This window comes from Alexandromys fortis, unplaced genomic scaffold (genome assembly GCF_014885135.2).
Source record: "Alexandromys fortis isolate MF-2015 unplaced genomic scaffold, M_Fortis_MF-2015_v1.1 scaffold_226, whole genome shotgun sequence".
NCBI classification, from domain to species: Eukaryota; Metazoa; Chordata; class Mammalia; order Rodentia; family Cricetidae; genus Alexandromys; species Alexandromys fortis.
The window spans coordinates 1,377,174-1,391,580 of record NW_026068117.1 but is presented as its reverse complement, the minus strand read 5'-3'; the positions used below and the strand labels follow the sequence as shown (position 1 = coordinate 1,391,580).

At 33.7% G+C, this 14,407-nt stretch overlaps 1 protein-coding gene across 1 annotated transcript in view; it reads right to left on the bottom strand.

Annotated features, from left to right (window-relative positions):
• Positions 1 to 14,407, bottom strand: part of Il1rapl1 (interleukin 1 receptor accessory protein like 1) — a 625,637-nt gene that overhangs the window by 460,269 nt on the left and 150,961 nt on the right. The window lies entirely within an intron of this gene.

The following is a 14,407-nucleotide window of genomic DNA, read 5'->3' as shown; positions in this document are numbered from 1 at the left end:
AGATCAATTTTCCCCCAAATACTGACACATTAACACACATGGCTGTAGAGAAACCATTTATTTTCTCTCTACTGAGGAGTCCCTATGAGATAATTCAAGTCCATCTATCACATTGCTAAGGAAGAATTTTAAGGGCAAACTAACTGGGAGGAAAGAAACTGATGGGAGGGCAGTCAATACCCATTGTGGCTGGTCTTCACCAGCTGGGTGTGCTTCAGCTGGCCTGGAACTGTCAACCAAAACTGCAATTATTGACCTTGCTAGAGGCTGTGGTTCCCAGGAGGCCGCATGAGAGAGAAAGGATGATGGATGCACATGGTGTTTTCTACAAACAGGAGGAATAATTTGAAGCATCCATGCTGTCACAGACCACAGTGTCAGGTCTCAGGAGTACCATAAGATTAAAATCATAAGATTTTGGAATGAAAATAGGTTCATTGAGAGTTCAGTTCAAGTTCTCATTAAAATGTTTATAAGAGAGGAGGAAATGCACAGGCCTTTATCACAAAGCAATAATAACTTATCAGCCAGGGAGAACGCTGTGACAAGCAGTATGAGAAAAGTCTCTAAGCAATATTTTATTCCACAGAGCTGTTTTTCCTTTCAAAAAAATGACTGGGAATACACTTTCACTGTAAAACTTCCATTCTGTTGGCCATAAAGCAAAGCACACAATTTTACAGTATACATGACAATGAAAAATGGTTTAGTCATATGTTCTAAATTTTATGTCTATTTTATGCTTTAGATAAGCCGTTGATTTTTGTATGAAATACATCTTTTAAATAAAAGTATCTCTTCGTATTAACTACTTTCTATCATATATCGTAATAACTTTTCTAAGGTATAATTTCTGGGATATAAAATTTGAGTGTTCAGTATGATATATTTCTTTAATCATCATCATCATTATCATCATCATCATAGTCCAGTTTTTAGCATTTATATCACTCCAAAGTATTTTCACACATATTTGTATCCATTCACTGTTCCTACCTATGAGCCCAAGTACCCATATATACTTTCTCTGCATGTATAATTTTGATTTTTGGATCTGTCTGATAAATGACTTAATAAATTTTGTATAATTTTTTACCATAATTTTTATCCCATTTTTATCATTTACATTCCTCATGTCATTATATACTTATATTTTAATCTATACTTTGTGGAACAACACTGAAATGTATGCATATACCACATTTATTTTTTCATTTACAAGTCAATGAACAATTGGAGAACTTTCAAATTGTGCCTGTTCTTAAAATGATCATCTAATTATTAAATTGTATGAATATATATTCTTATTCCATAGGTGTGCATCATGCAATTATTATAAATAGCATATATCATGAATGTTTGTGAAAACTATTTTCAAAGTATCAGTATGAATTTAATTCACACCAGCATTGTGTGACCATTAGTTTTGCTACCTTACTGTCAATATTTGCTAGTCTATATCACTATTGTCTGTCTTTTGGATTTTACACATTTATGACATGCTTTTGATATCTAAATATAATTCAAGTAATGCTGAACATCTTTTCATTTGAGTCACGGTGATTTATATAAAATCTTCAATAAAACTTCTACTTAACTATTTTAACTGATCTTCAAATGTAGTATGTTATTAATCAGCATACTGTGCTATTCTATAAAAGATCTATGTCTATATTGATTCAGATACCCTTTTCAAATCTGTAATATTTTTAATATGTGTGTGGTCAGCTCTAAAAAAGGAGGTACAATTTTATGAATTTTAGTTTATTAATATTCATTCTATCATTCATTTTTGTATCACATTTAAGAAATGTTGATACACTCAATAATTACAGAATAAGTCTTTTGTTTCCTTATTGATTTTTTCATGTTTAGCTCTTATTCTTAGTATTTTGTGAAGATTTATATATGTGCCAGTTGGGTTGATATGCTTAGAAGGTAGGCAAGGCAATAATTGTGATTGATAACATTTGTGATATGTACTAGGTGAGTATATATAGACTACTTTGAATAAGATTTCCTCTTGCTTATACTAGTCTTATGAGAAAAGTCTTCCACTGGTGTTATTTTAGCTAGAAGTGAGACTAGTTAACATATCTGTTATTACTTTCCAGCATTAAAAAAACCTAAGGTAATCTATCAATGTTAAGTTACATGATGTTAGTGCTTTTTGTAAAATGTCCTCATATTTGAGTATCACAGTTAAACATAATGGTAGTCAGGGAAAATTATTCAATGATATGTCTGATGGTCTAAGATGAATATGATGAGCCAACACAGTGATATCCATAAAATATGACCATCTGTAAAGGCACTTGAGGGAAAAACTAAAGATGGATTAGGCTCCAAGCAGATATTTGTAAACTATGGTTAGGGGAAAGATCTCTGTTACTTATATGACAATAAGATCTGAAATATTGTATTCCAGGAATATAGGCATGATTGCACTTGAAGTTTTCAAGGAATGACTTACCAAGAAGACAAGTTTCATAGAAAATCTGTATTTTACTTAATAGTATTTAGAAACAGAAACTCATCAGATGATGTGGGATTTCCCTCTGTACCATTTATTAATAAAGAAACTGCTTTGGAAATATAACAAAGCAGACATTAGGTAGGCAGGGAAAATTGGGCTGAATGCTGGGAGAGAGAAGGGCAGAGTCAGAGAGAAGCTATGGAGCCACCACTGGAGACAGATGTGCTGAAACTTTGCCGGTAGGCCACAACCTAGTGGTGAGGCACAAATGAATGGAGATGGGTCAAATTAGTATGTAAGAGTTAATCAATGAGAAGCTAGAGCTAATTGGGCCAAGCAGTGATTTAATTACCACAGTTTCTGTGTGATTATTTCGGGTCTAAGCTAGCTGGGCTACTGGGACAAACAAGCAGCTCTCGCTGCAACAATCAGACTGTTGGTGCTTGCAGCATTCTAGTTCAAGTCCTTTTGTCGAGAATGAATCTGTGAATTTTCAAGCCCCATACTCACTTATGCTGTGCAATTAAGTATTCACAGTATAGAACTGAGCTTTATAGAAGAGAAGCAAATAAACATTGACATAAATTGAATAATAAAAAAATCATTTTCATTGAGTTCGTTGGTCTCAGTAATTTTTAATAATAGTTTCAAAGCAATTAATTCTATTATCACAGAATATTTTATTATATGTAAATGATGATGAAATATGCATGGAAATATTCTTCCATATTATTTTGTTAATAGAAATGTGATACTAAAATGTCAATTAAAGTTGTATGGATTAAAAAGCTTTAGAGACATTGGGATTTCTATAAGATAAAAAGGCCTTTCCAATAGACTAACCAAGAACATTATGTTTTTGTCATTACACACTCTACATCTAGCACAAAAATCACAGCACTTAATATATGTTCAATAAATCATTTTTAAAATAATTGTTCAATATTTAATTTTTGTATTTGAGACTGTCAAGTTCTTGTTGGGACACTTCACTGTATAGTTATTTCTTTCAATGCAATCCAACTTTTTTATCCATATCCAATTATAAGCCACTTGAGTTGCATTAATGTCACTTTTATGGAAGCCATATTAGCCGCAACCCCATTTCCCTGCACCTCCTACCCAGAAAACTCACATATTGGACTAATGGTTAAAATTCAGGTTCTATTGGCCTCTTCTGTTGTTTGATGCAGAGATTTCTCAAAGGAAAGACATTGTGTCAGTTGAGAAACTTTAAAAAAATGCACCAATATAATTCATTATAGAAGATGTGGAAAAATTTTCTAACCAAAGGTTTCTAAAAGTCATTTTTCTCTTATTTCATGAAAATGAATAATGGATTGTATAAATTTTGTTGTTTAATTTTTAATTAACTTTTGTCAAAAATAAAGATATATTTTGATTGTTTTATATTACTTGTCTCAGAGTAAGTGAATCTGCTTTTTACAGTGTTCTACTGTCTTTGAAGACAATAAATCAATTTCAGTTGATGTCTAATCTACAATTTTGAAAAGACTTATTATCCAATGAGTACTATCAGTGGTTTGTTCTAGAGAGAACTTCATTAGTAATACAGATAATTAGGGACGGAAGACTGATGACTCATGCCTTTCTTTAACTTCCCCCTTCTCATAATTTTCACATTTTTAATTAAATTAAAAGGAGAAATGAAATTACTTTTAAATAGGAAATTAAATGAAAAACCCCAAGGCAATGCAAGAGAAATGTGTTTTTTTCTTAATTAAAAAGACAAATGCTATGCAATATAAAACTGCAAGAGCCTCAAGTGTGAATGTACATTAGGTGTTTGTGGTAGCTTATTTGATAAGTACTTAATTAAATTAATATTTTGTTATTTTTTCAATAACCCTTATCCATATTTTGCAAGAGCCATTCAGAATATCATCTACTAACTATCACAGGACCTTTTCATTTATTTCAAGTCTAAAGGTTTATAAGGTAGACATCCTCTGACTTCAACACTTTCATATAATTTAACCATTAGCGCTAGACTTCTTTTCCCTTCAAAACAGTCATTGAAGTATATATTATGATCTCAATTAGTTTGAAAAAAGTCATCTAATACTTCTAATACCACTTATAGCCAAAGAAATGTCTTCAGTTATCAAGGGACAACCTGTAGGAACTCTAGGTTAAGACAAGAACTAAGAAAATTTGTTGAAAAGGAAACATCCCTTCAAAAGTTTCTGATTTAAAAAATTTTAGAGAAAAAAAACCTAGAAAAGATTTCAATAGCCCTGATATGTTTGTAACCAATGACATCTATAGCTTGATTCTGTATGTCTCGTCTCATAATATCAGTAATAATTTCATTAACTCATAATGCTTCTCAAGTCAGGATTCACCCCAGTTTGTACTGCCTTACACTTAGGCTTAAAAAATAGAGCTACCATATTGTTGGCTTTTGGGTTAGCAGATAGCAACTGGGTCAGAGAAGTTCTTGCTACGCTAAAAAGCCAAGTTCATAAGTGTTTAATATACATGCATAAAATAAGTTTTGGTTATGTCTACCCACCATTCCATATCTTCCAATAGCCTCTCAGAGGTCACATCACTGAAGAAAATTGACTTTTCCTTTTCCAACAGCCATCAGTTGTCAGTAGCTCCTCTGCTAGGGATGGAATTTCTTCCTGAAAACTTCCTACTTCCATGCTGGGATTTTGCCTGCTTGATCCTGTGCATGTCTTGTGCATGTAGTCACAGTCATTCATATGTGCAACTGCCCTCTTGTCATCCACTGTCTCTGGCCTATACAATCATTCTGCTGCCTTTTTGTGATGGTCTCTGAACCTTAGGAGGAAGAGGTGTAATATAAATGTCCCATTTAGATATGAGGATTCTATAATTTCTTATTCTCTGCACTATGATCAGTTGTGGGTCTCAGTATTAGTTACCATCTACTACATAAAGAAGATTCTTTGGATGATAGTTGAGATGTGCACTTATCTAAATGAGTGACAAGAGATTTCACATACTTTAAGGTTGTTATTTAATAGCTGCTGTTGATGTTCTAGTAAAATTCATAATATATTTATACTGTGTGAGTAGTCAAGGATGGAATACAGGGCCATACAAAAGCTTGACTATCATTCTGGCACTGCACTACCTACATAGGCCTTGGATTGTTGAGCAAAAGTCTCATTATATAGCCCAGGATGGCCACCAATTCCTGATCTGGTTGTCTTTACCTCATTGGCTCTAGAATTACAAACATGTGCCATTGTGCATGGTATGTTCATGCTTTAATTTTCTAATATTTTGTTGATTTTGAAAAAAATATTTGATTTGTTCATAACTCTCTTATCCTTCTGAATTCATTTCTTCAGGATTCCTAGGTGCTTTTCTGGCTTCTTGCCCAATGTTGCCTTTGTATTGAAATGGATGTATACATAGGATGCTGATTGTCTGTTAAGTTCTGAACTTGTATCTTGCTCAGATCTGTGATAGTTTTATGCCCTAATCTGAAAATAACTAATTTTCAGTTAGCAATTCAATATGGAACATTCTTTTTAGATTCAATAGGACATTGTTTCTTTGTCATGTTTCCTCCCTAGAACTTGTATTTTTCAAATGGCAGATATATATTTGTTCAAGCAATCTTCCAATTGGCAAACACATATGAGTAAATAGGAATGTAGAAAAATAAGAGAGGAATGATGTAGGTTTTATATGAAGTATATAACATACTATGGGAACTCATTCTTATGTTTTATTTTTCAGATATATTCAAACTTGATTTGACAATGTACCTGGGATGTTTCTCTTTTCTAAAGATTTTTTTCTCATATAATGATTGGCTATAATATTTTACCCACAAATGTTATTGGTGACTTCGCTGGAATGGACACATTTTTCCTTATCAATCATTTTCTGTTTAGACCCAAGTGAGAACCCTATTTAAAGAAGAAAACAGACACAAGTAAATAATTGAATAACTTAGGCAAGCTTTATGTATGTTTTCCCAACAAATTTAACATTTGGAAGATTAAAACATAATGTTGCTTTATTTATAATATTAGCATTGCTTATGTTGAAAAGATAGATTTTAGATATTTAATAAGCTAAATTTGTGGTCTTCATTGTAATCCTCCCTGGTTATTATTACTTTCATTGTATTTATTATTTTGATATCTTAACTCTTTACCTGACAGTACTGCTCTTTCAGTTTTAACATTATTTTTTATTTTCATAAATGGCTTAGAAGAGCGTTGTGTAAAATTTGTACCAATTTCTTATAAAAATAAAATTGTGAACTAATGAAAAATCATAGTTTAAATTTTTCCTGTTCATTATAATTAGTTTTCTGGTTTTGTTCTATTAAAAATCTTATTGGGGGAATAATAAAAAAAAAAAGAACTTTTTGTTGTAGGAGGCCGCTTGTTAGTTCCTGGCTGCTCAGCCCCGAAATAACCACACATAAACTGTATTAATTAAATCACTGCTTGGCCCATTAGCACTCGCTTCTTATTGGCTAACTTTTACACATTAATTTAACTATTTTTTATTCATCCATGCATCACCACGAGGTCGTGGCCTATCAGCAAAGTTTCAGCACATCTATCGCTCCATGGCATCTCTCTGACTCTGCCCTTCTTCCTCCTAGCATACAGCCTAGCTTTCTCTGCCTAGTTCTGTTCTTCTCTCCCATAGGCTCAAAGCAGTTCTTTATTCATTAACCATTAAAAGTAGTACAAAGACAGAAGTACCCCCCACACCAACTATTTTCATATGAGTTATTATTAAACAAGTACTTAAAAACTGAATATTGAGATGCATAATTGAATAAGCCAGGTAGCAAAGCAGAGAAAAAGACAAAGAGAGAAGGAAGAGAGCAAAGTAGAAGGAAGAGGGAGAAATAACCAATTCTAGTTGATAAATAAAAAAGAAATATTTTTTAGAAATAAATTCATAAAATACTTTGCACATCTCTACAAGATTATTGATTAAAATGCCTTTGAAAAATAAGAGAGCATTTTCCTATTAGACATATCCTGACTCAATCATTTCCATTGTGTACCTAAATAAGTGTTTTATCTTCACAATCTTGCATTCTTTGAATGCAATTATGACTGACAATGTGATCACGTACATATTATCAGACCTTCACAACCTACATTACTATTATGTACTACTTTTTGATACTATAAACAAGCAATGATGCATATGTATTTTTCACTTGTTCTTCAAGTTTATTTGTCACAATTCAAGATCTTTTCCATAAGACTTCTTCCCAGGTTCTTTCTAAGGCAATCCAGCATATGAAGATGCCACTTCATTTAAATGACTTGCTCGAAATAAGCATCAATAAAATAGCTTTAACATATTAAGTATAATATAAATAAATACTGAATTTTAAAAACTAGAAGCTTTGATTTGTTCAACTCTATGAGGGTTAAAAATCACATGCACATGCTTTATTAACACTTGCTACCAAAATCATGGATGATAGTTTATGCTGGAGAGGATGTGGAGGAAGGGGAAGACTCCTCCATTGCTGGTGGGAGTGCAAGTTTTTACAGCCACTTTGGAACTCAGTATGGTGGTTTCTCAGAAAATTGGGAATCACCCTACTTCAAGACTAGGCAATATAACCAAAGGATGCGCACTCATACCACAAGGACATTTGCTCATCTGTGTTCATAACAGCATTATTCATAATAGCCAAAACCTGGAAACAACCTAGATGTCCCTCAACCAAAGAGAATGGATAAAGAAAATTTACACAATGGAATACTACTCAACAGAAAAAAAAAAAAAACGGAATCTTGGAACTTGCAGGCAAATGAATGTAATTAGAAAAAAAAAAAAAAACATTCTGAGTGAGGTAACCCAGAATCAGGAAGACAAACACGGTATGTTCTCACCCATAAGTGGATATTAAACTTAAAGGAAAGGATAACTAGCCTATAGTCCATGACCCCAGAGAAGCTACACAACAAGGAGAACCCTAAGAAAGACATTGATGCCCCTGGGAAGGGAAAATAGAAAAAAATCTCCTGAGAAAATTTGAAATGTGAGTGGGAGGGGGGAGCAGTAGTGATAAGAGAGGGTGGGAGGGGAGGTGGAGGAGAACTTCAGGAAATGGGATGGCTGAGATGGGCAAATGAGAGAGGGAGAGCAAGGAAAGAGATATTTTGATTGAGAGAGCCATTAAGTTTCTAGCAAGAAACCTGGCATTAGGAAATTCCCAGGAATCCACTAGGATGACCCTAGCTAAGACCACAAGCAATAGAGGAGAGGATATCTGAACTGACCTTCCCCTGTAATCAGATTGATAACTATCTTAATTGTCATCATAGAACCTTCATTCAGCAATTAATGAAAGCAGTAGAAATAAACAACTAAGCACTGTGCTAAGCTCCCAGAGTTCAGTCAAAGAGAGGGAGGAGTGATAATATGAGCAAGGGGTCCAGACCATGATGGGTATATGCACAGAAATACCTGACCTGAGCTACTGCGAATTCACTGACTCCAGACTGACAACAGAAGAACCTGCATAGGACCAAACTAGGGCTCCTGAATGTGAGTGACAGTTGTATGGCTGCGGCAGTCTGTGGGGACACTGGCAGTGGGACCAAAACTTATCTGTAATGCTTGAACTGGTGTTTTAGACTTTAGAGAAATAATTTGCTCAGCCTAGATATGGGGGGAGGTTCTTGGTACTTCCTTAAAGTGATATGCTAGACTTTGTTGACTCCAAATGGGAAGCCTTGGCCTCTCTAAGGAATGCATGGTGGGGGGGGTGTGGGGGGAAGGTGGGGAGGAGTGGGAGGAGGAGAGGGAGTGGGAACTGGGATTGGTATGTAAAATGAGAAAAGGTTGTTTTACAAGAAAAAAAGAAAAATCACATGCACCTTCATTATTAACACTTGCTATCAAAATCTTCCCACATAATATATGTTGATGATATTATATATTATTATATACAATATGTCACATGGATTATATATAATATATGAATATGTATTAGTTTAGAGGTCAGCAAAATTTAGTCCAACTAGCTTATCCTTATTTGTGTCTCTAAACAATAGTTGAACAGGACTTAGTCATGTTCATTTGATGATGACCCATGGCTATTTTCATGTTATAATAGAAGAGGAAAGCTGATGCAATAAAGACCATGTTAGCCTTACAAGCCTAAACTAGTAGCTTTGACTTTTCGTCTATAACTAAAATTTGTATAAGTATGTGGACGAAAGACCTTTTATACTTTTATAAATCTCTCAGCACACTACAGCCACTTCTGAATTAATTAGCTTGTGAATTACTGTTTTTCTATGGAAACAGTATCTAAATGTTCCTAAATGATATCATATCTTTTCATTTAGTAAAATAAATTTGGATTTGTCAACTTAAGTTCTCATTAAAAGGTTAAAACTTAGAAAGCTTTCCTTTCTACTCTGACAGTTTTTGTTCAGTTTATAAGTCAATAAACCTAGGATAATACAACTGTTGGCATTACCAAGGAAGTAGAATTAGGACCGTGAAAAAGAATTTTTAGGCTCAGGCAAGTTTCCATATTGGGACTGCCTTCCCTTTGTTGTTTTCTCTTGTATCTTACTTTTTCTACTTCTTTTAAACTATATCAAAATATTAATGGCTGCAACATTGAAATACAGCAACAAATAGCTTTATAAAATGGAATTATTCCTCTTTATAGTATCTCTCTCTGTATGTGTACATTTGTTTAATTTTTTCCTCATTTAAAACAAGCCATCAGCAAGGTTCTGGTAACACATGCCTTTAATCCTATCATTCAGGAGGCATAGGCATGTGGGTCTCTATGAGCCAGCCTGGTCTACAGAGTGAGTTCCAGGACAGCCACAACTTCTGTATACTGCTACAGCAGCTCTCAGCTACAAACAAGGCTACACAGAGAAACCCTGTCTCGAACAAAGAACACAAATAACAAAACAAATAAACAGAGAGTGCCTTCCTTATTTATCAACATGGTGAATAGTCCCCCCCCCCCCCGCCGCTATTAGAGTTTCATTAAACTCAATTTAGATTTGGCAAGAACTTCTTCACTGAGCAGAAATATTACAGGAGCTTTGGAAATTACAAAATGGACATCTCGTGGATGTGTTCAAATATTCAAATTAAAATCAGTCCTTTTATTTATACTTCTTAGTACAGCATACCCATACCTCAGAGCAAGAATGCAGAGAATTACCCCCAAACATTTTACTTCAGTGTTCTCTGTCTCCATTTCTAGTCTCAGTCCTCAGAAGGACAGATAAATGCATCCACACAGTCATCTTTACTCCTCAGTGTCCCCGTCATCGTTTCATACCCAAAGTCGATTTCTTTTCAGAGCAGCATCTATTAGTATTCTTTCTGGGAATCTGAGCTCAAAACTTAGCATCTTCCTATCCCATGATAGTCATAGACTGGGGGTACATTGTTTAGTTTTTTGAAAGTTTGTTTCTTTTTTTTTTTTTTTTTGGTAAAATGAGAGGGACAATAACTGCCATTGTAGTGTTAGCAGTGGGATGTTAGTGTTAAATGATACCTTGGCTATGTAAGAAATGTTTAAGTTCCATCAACATTCACATACTGAATCCAATTCTTTGTGACTTTTACTTTTACAATTTGTGATAAAAGTTAGAACAGGCACTAAATAATAAAAACACAAAATTTATATTTTTTTCCTAGAAAGATGGTGTAAAATAATTGAGAATTTGCAAAAATTTTGGCCTAGAACTAACTTGAAGAATTGAAAGAGGAAACTCATAGCTTTCTATAACTATGGCAAAGTATCTGAGACAATTTAAAGAAAAAAGAAGAAAAGTTTATCTGGGCTCTTAGTGATAGTGGTTTTAATTCACAGTCACCTTCCATGTTGTTTTGAACTTGTGGGGAATTGGTATAGTTATAGCACAAGCAGGTGTTAGGCTAAACTTGTTCAACACTTGATGGCCAGGAAGGAGCTTGAAGGAGGAGTGTCCTTAAATTCAACTCTTCTAGGGTTGGATATTTTGAATGAGAGTATATTACGTGAGCAAAAATTACTATATGAGACTTAATGATATGTATATTTTCTTAGGGTGAATCCCATAAGAAAATGATTCTAAAATAATACTCAATTATCTCAAGTTTTATTATCCATTATTACCTCCTTAATATCAGTGATGCATATACCAAATTATTATAGGTAAATAATTATTTTATCCTATTGTGAGGAACATTTTGAGTGTAATTAAAGTATATACACAACAAACATATGTTAGACGATAAAATATACACGCACTCGTAAAATAAACTCTAGTAGCCACAACCTTACACAATAGCAGATAAACAGGAGTACAGGTGGATCATATTATAAAGATAGTAATTTTACTACTTAATTCACTTTGGTCTTTAAAGCAGGTTAAAAGAGCAATAATAGATAAATATTTATTCTGAAATAAGCATCCTTTGGAATCTCACAATATTTAGCTTGTATGTCGATTAAATTTCAACCACATGTTGCTTGAGTCTTAATACTTCTTTGGTCAGACTGTGATTTGAACCATTTATTTTAACACACCATTGCTTAATATATCGTTAGACTATTCCAAATGAGATAAAAGTGTAACTGGGATTTTCAGAGGCTTCTGTGTATACAAGTACTTTGTTTCTTAGCAAGAAACAATGATGATTAATAAATGCACCGTAATAGACTATCAGGTACCTCATTAGCATTAAGGAAGAATTTATGTCATCTCACCAGAGGAAAACTGATTTCTAAAATAAGGATATGTGCAGGTCCACAAGCAGCAGGTGAACCCAGATTTGTAACATTTTAATCAAGTGTTTTAAAATATCAGAGCTGAAACTACATCTTTTCAGACAACTAATTAATACAACATATCTTAGTTCTTTTGCTCTTCAAATGTCTTTGTTAGTTTCTAAACAGAGCAGTCTAAAGCAGTGCGTCTCAATTTGAAGCTCATGATCCCTGTGGGATCACATATTAGATATTGTTATATCAGATATTTTTATTATAATTCACAACAGTAACAAAATTACAGTTATGAAGTAGCAAGAAAGTAATTTTGTGGTTGGAGTCAATGCAACATGAGGGAACTACAGTAAAGGGCTGAATCTTTAGGAAGGTTGAGAAGCACTGGTCTAAAGTATAGATTTATACACTCTAATTTAAAGGCCAAAATATATCACATGACTTATTAAAATAAAGTATAAACAATTTCCATCAAAATATTTCTTAAAGATGTTATGAAATTATATTCACTCACAATTACATAATTATACAGTGTTTAGTCACGTATTTAAACAAGACATGCTTTCATATAATTCAAATTATATAGAGATAAATATTAAAAACTAGTTGGTATTAGGTATTATATTACAAATTTTTATCAATTATACTTTTAATTACTATCTCAATCTGTAAATGTACTCATTAAATTGTAAGTTACTTAAAGTTTATTTTTTCTTTAACTGAAATAATTTTCTTTATTTTTCTAAAACTATTAAATATACGGAAGTGTTTTTCAAATTATTTTGAAATTAATAAATGATACCTGTAAAATTTTTGTATAATATTTGTATTATGGCAAGGGAACCTATCCTATATTATTTTAAATTTTATTTTAGAATTGTATAAATTGCTATTATATTTATATCGTTTATACCCTCCATCTCTCCCTACTTCTCCTATGTACCCTCCAATCCCTCTTAAGTTCATGACCTCTACTTCTATATGAATATATACACGTGTACATAAAACCCACTGAGGTTATAGTGTTGCTCTCATGTATGTAGGTTTAGGGCTGACAACTTTGGATTGTACAATCTATGAGGGTGTCCATCCCTGAAGAAACCCGAGTCTTCCTGTCTCCAAAGTCATTAATTTCCCATTCTCATCATTGAAGCAGGACTTCTTGAAAAATTTCCCATCCACATTGTGATGTTAACCAATGTTGTAATCATGTAGGTCTTGCTTAAGAAACTTATTGCTGAGATTTTATAAGCAGCCGTCTCAACTCTAGAACACTAGCAATTGTTCAAGTCATCAGGTTTGCATCATCTTTCTTCCTCTTTCATTTTGTTCCCTAAATTTTAAATTAGGTTTTGCATTTTAGATATGTAAGTTAGAGTTGAAACCCCATAGTCATTTATATGCATTTTGACTGGTTCTTGATCTTGGTAGAAGTTCCTGTCTACTGTAAAATTAAGTTGCTTTGATCAGAGATGAGAACTACACTTATCTGCGGCTTAAAGGATAAATATTTAGAATACAGTACATTAAAATAGATTGTTTAAATAGAATGGCAGTAATTGGCTCTTCTCCATGGGCTTTGGTTTCTCCAACCATAGGCATTTGTGATCATACCTCTCAAGTATACAGCTTGCCAGGAAAGTAGAAAGGGACCAGAAGATGGTCTAGAGATGGAGGGAAATGAAGAAAAGGGGATTTGATTCTAAGTGGGGTGGGTAATGAATGTAATACACTGGGAGAGGACGAAAGGAACAACAAATATCACTAAGGATATTTGAAAAAGCCATAAGGAGCCAGGCGATGGTGGCGCACGCCTTTAATCCCAGCACTTGGGAGGCACAGGCAGGCGGACCTCTGTGAGTTCGAGACCAGCCTGGTCTACAAGAACTAGTTCCAGGACAGGCTCCAAAGCCACAGAGAAACCCTGAGCAGTAAAAAACAAGGACTTCTTGAAGTTTGCAGGCAAATGGATGGAAATAGAAAACACTATACTGAGTGAGGTAAGCCAGACCCAAAAAGAGGAACATGGGATGTACTCACTCATATTTGGTTTCTAGCCATAAAGGACATTGAGCCTATAATTTGGGTTCTTAGAGAAGAAGGAGAACCCAAAGAAAAACATATAGGCATCCTCCTGAATATTAACCTTCATCAGGCGATGAAAGGAGACAGAGACAGAGACCCAC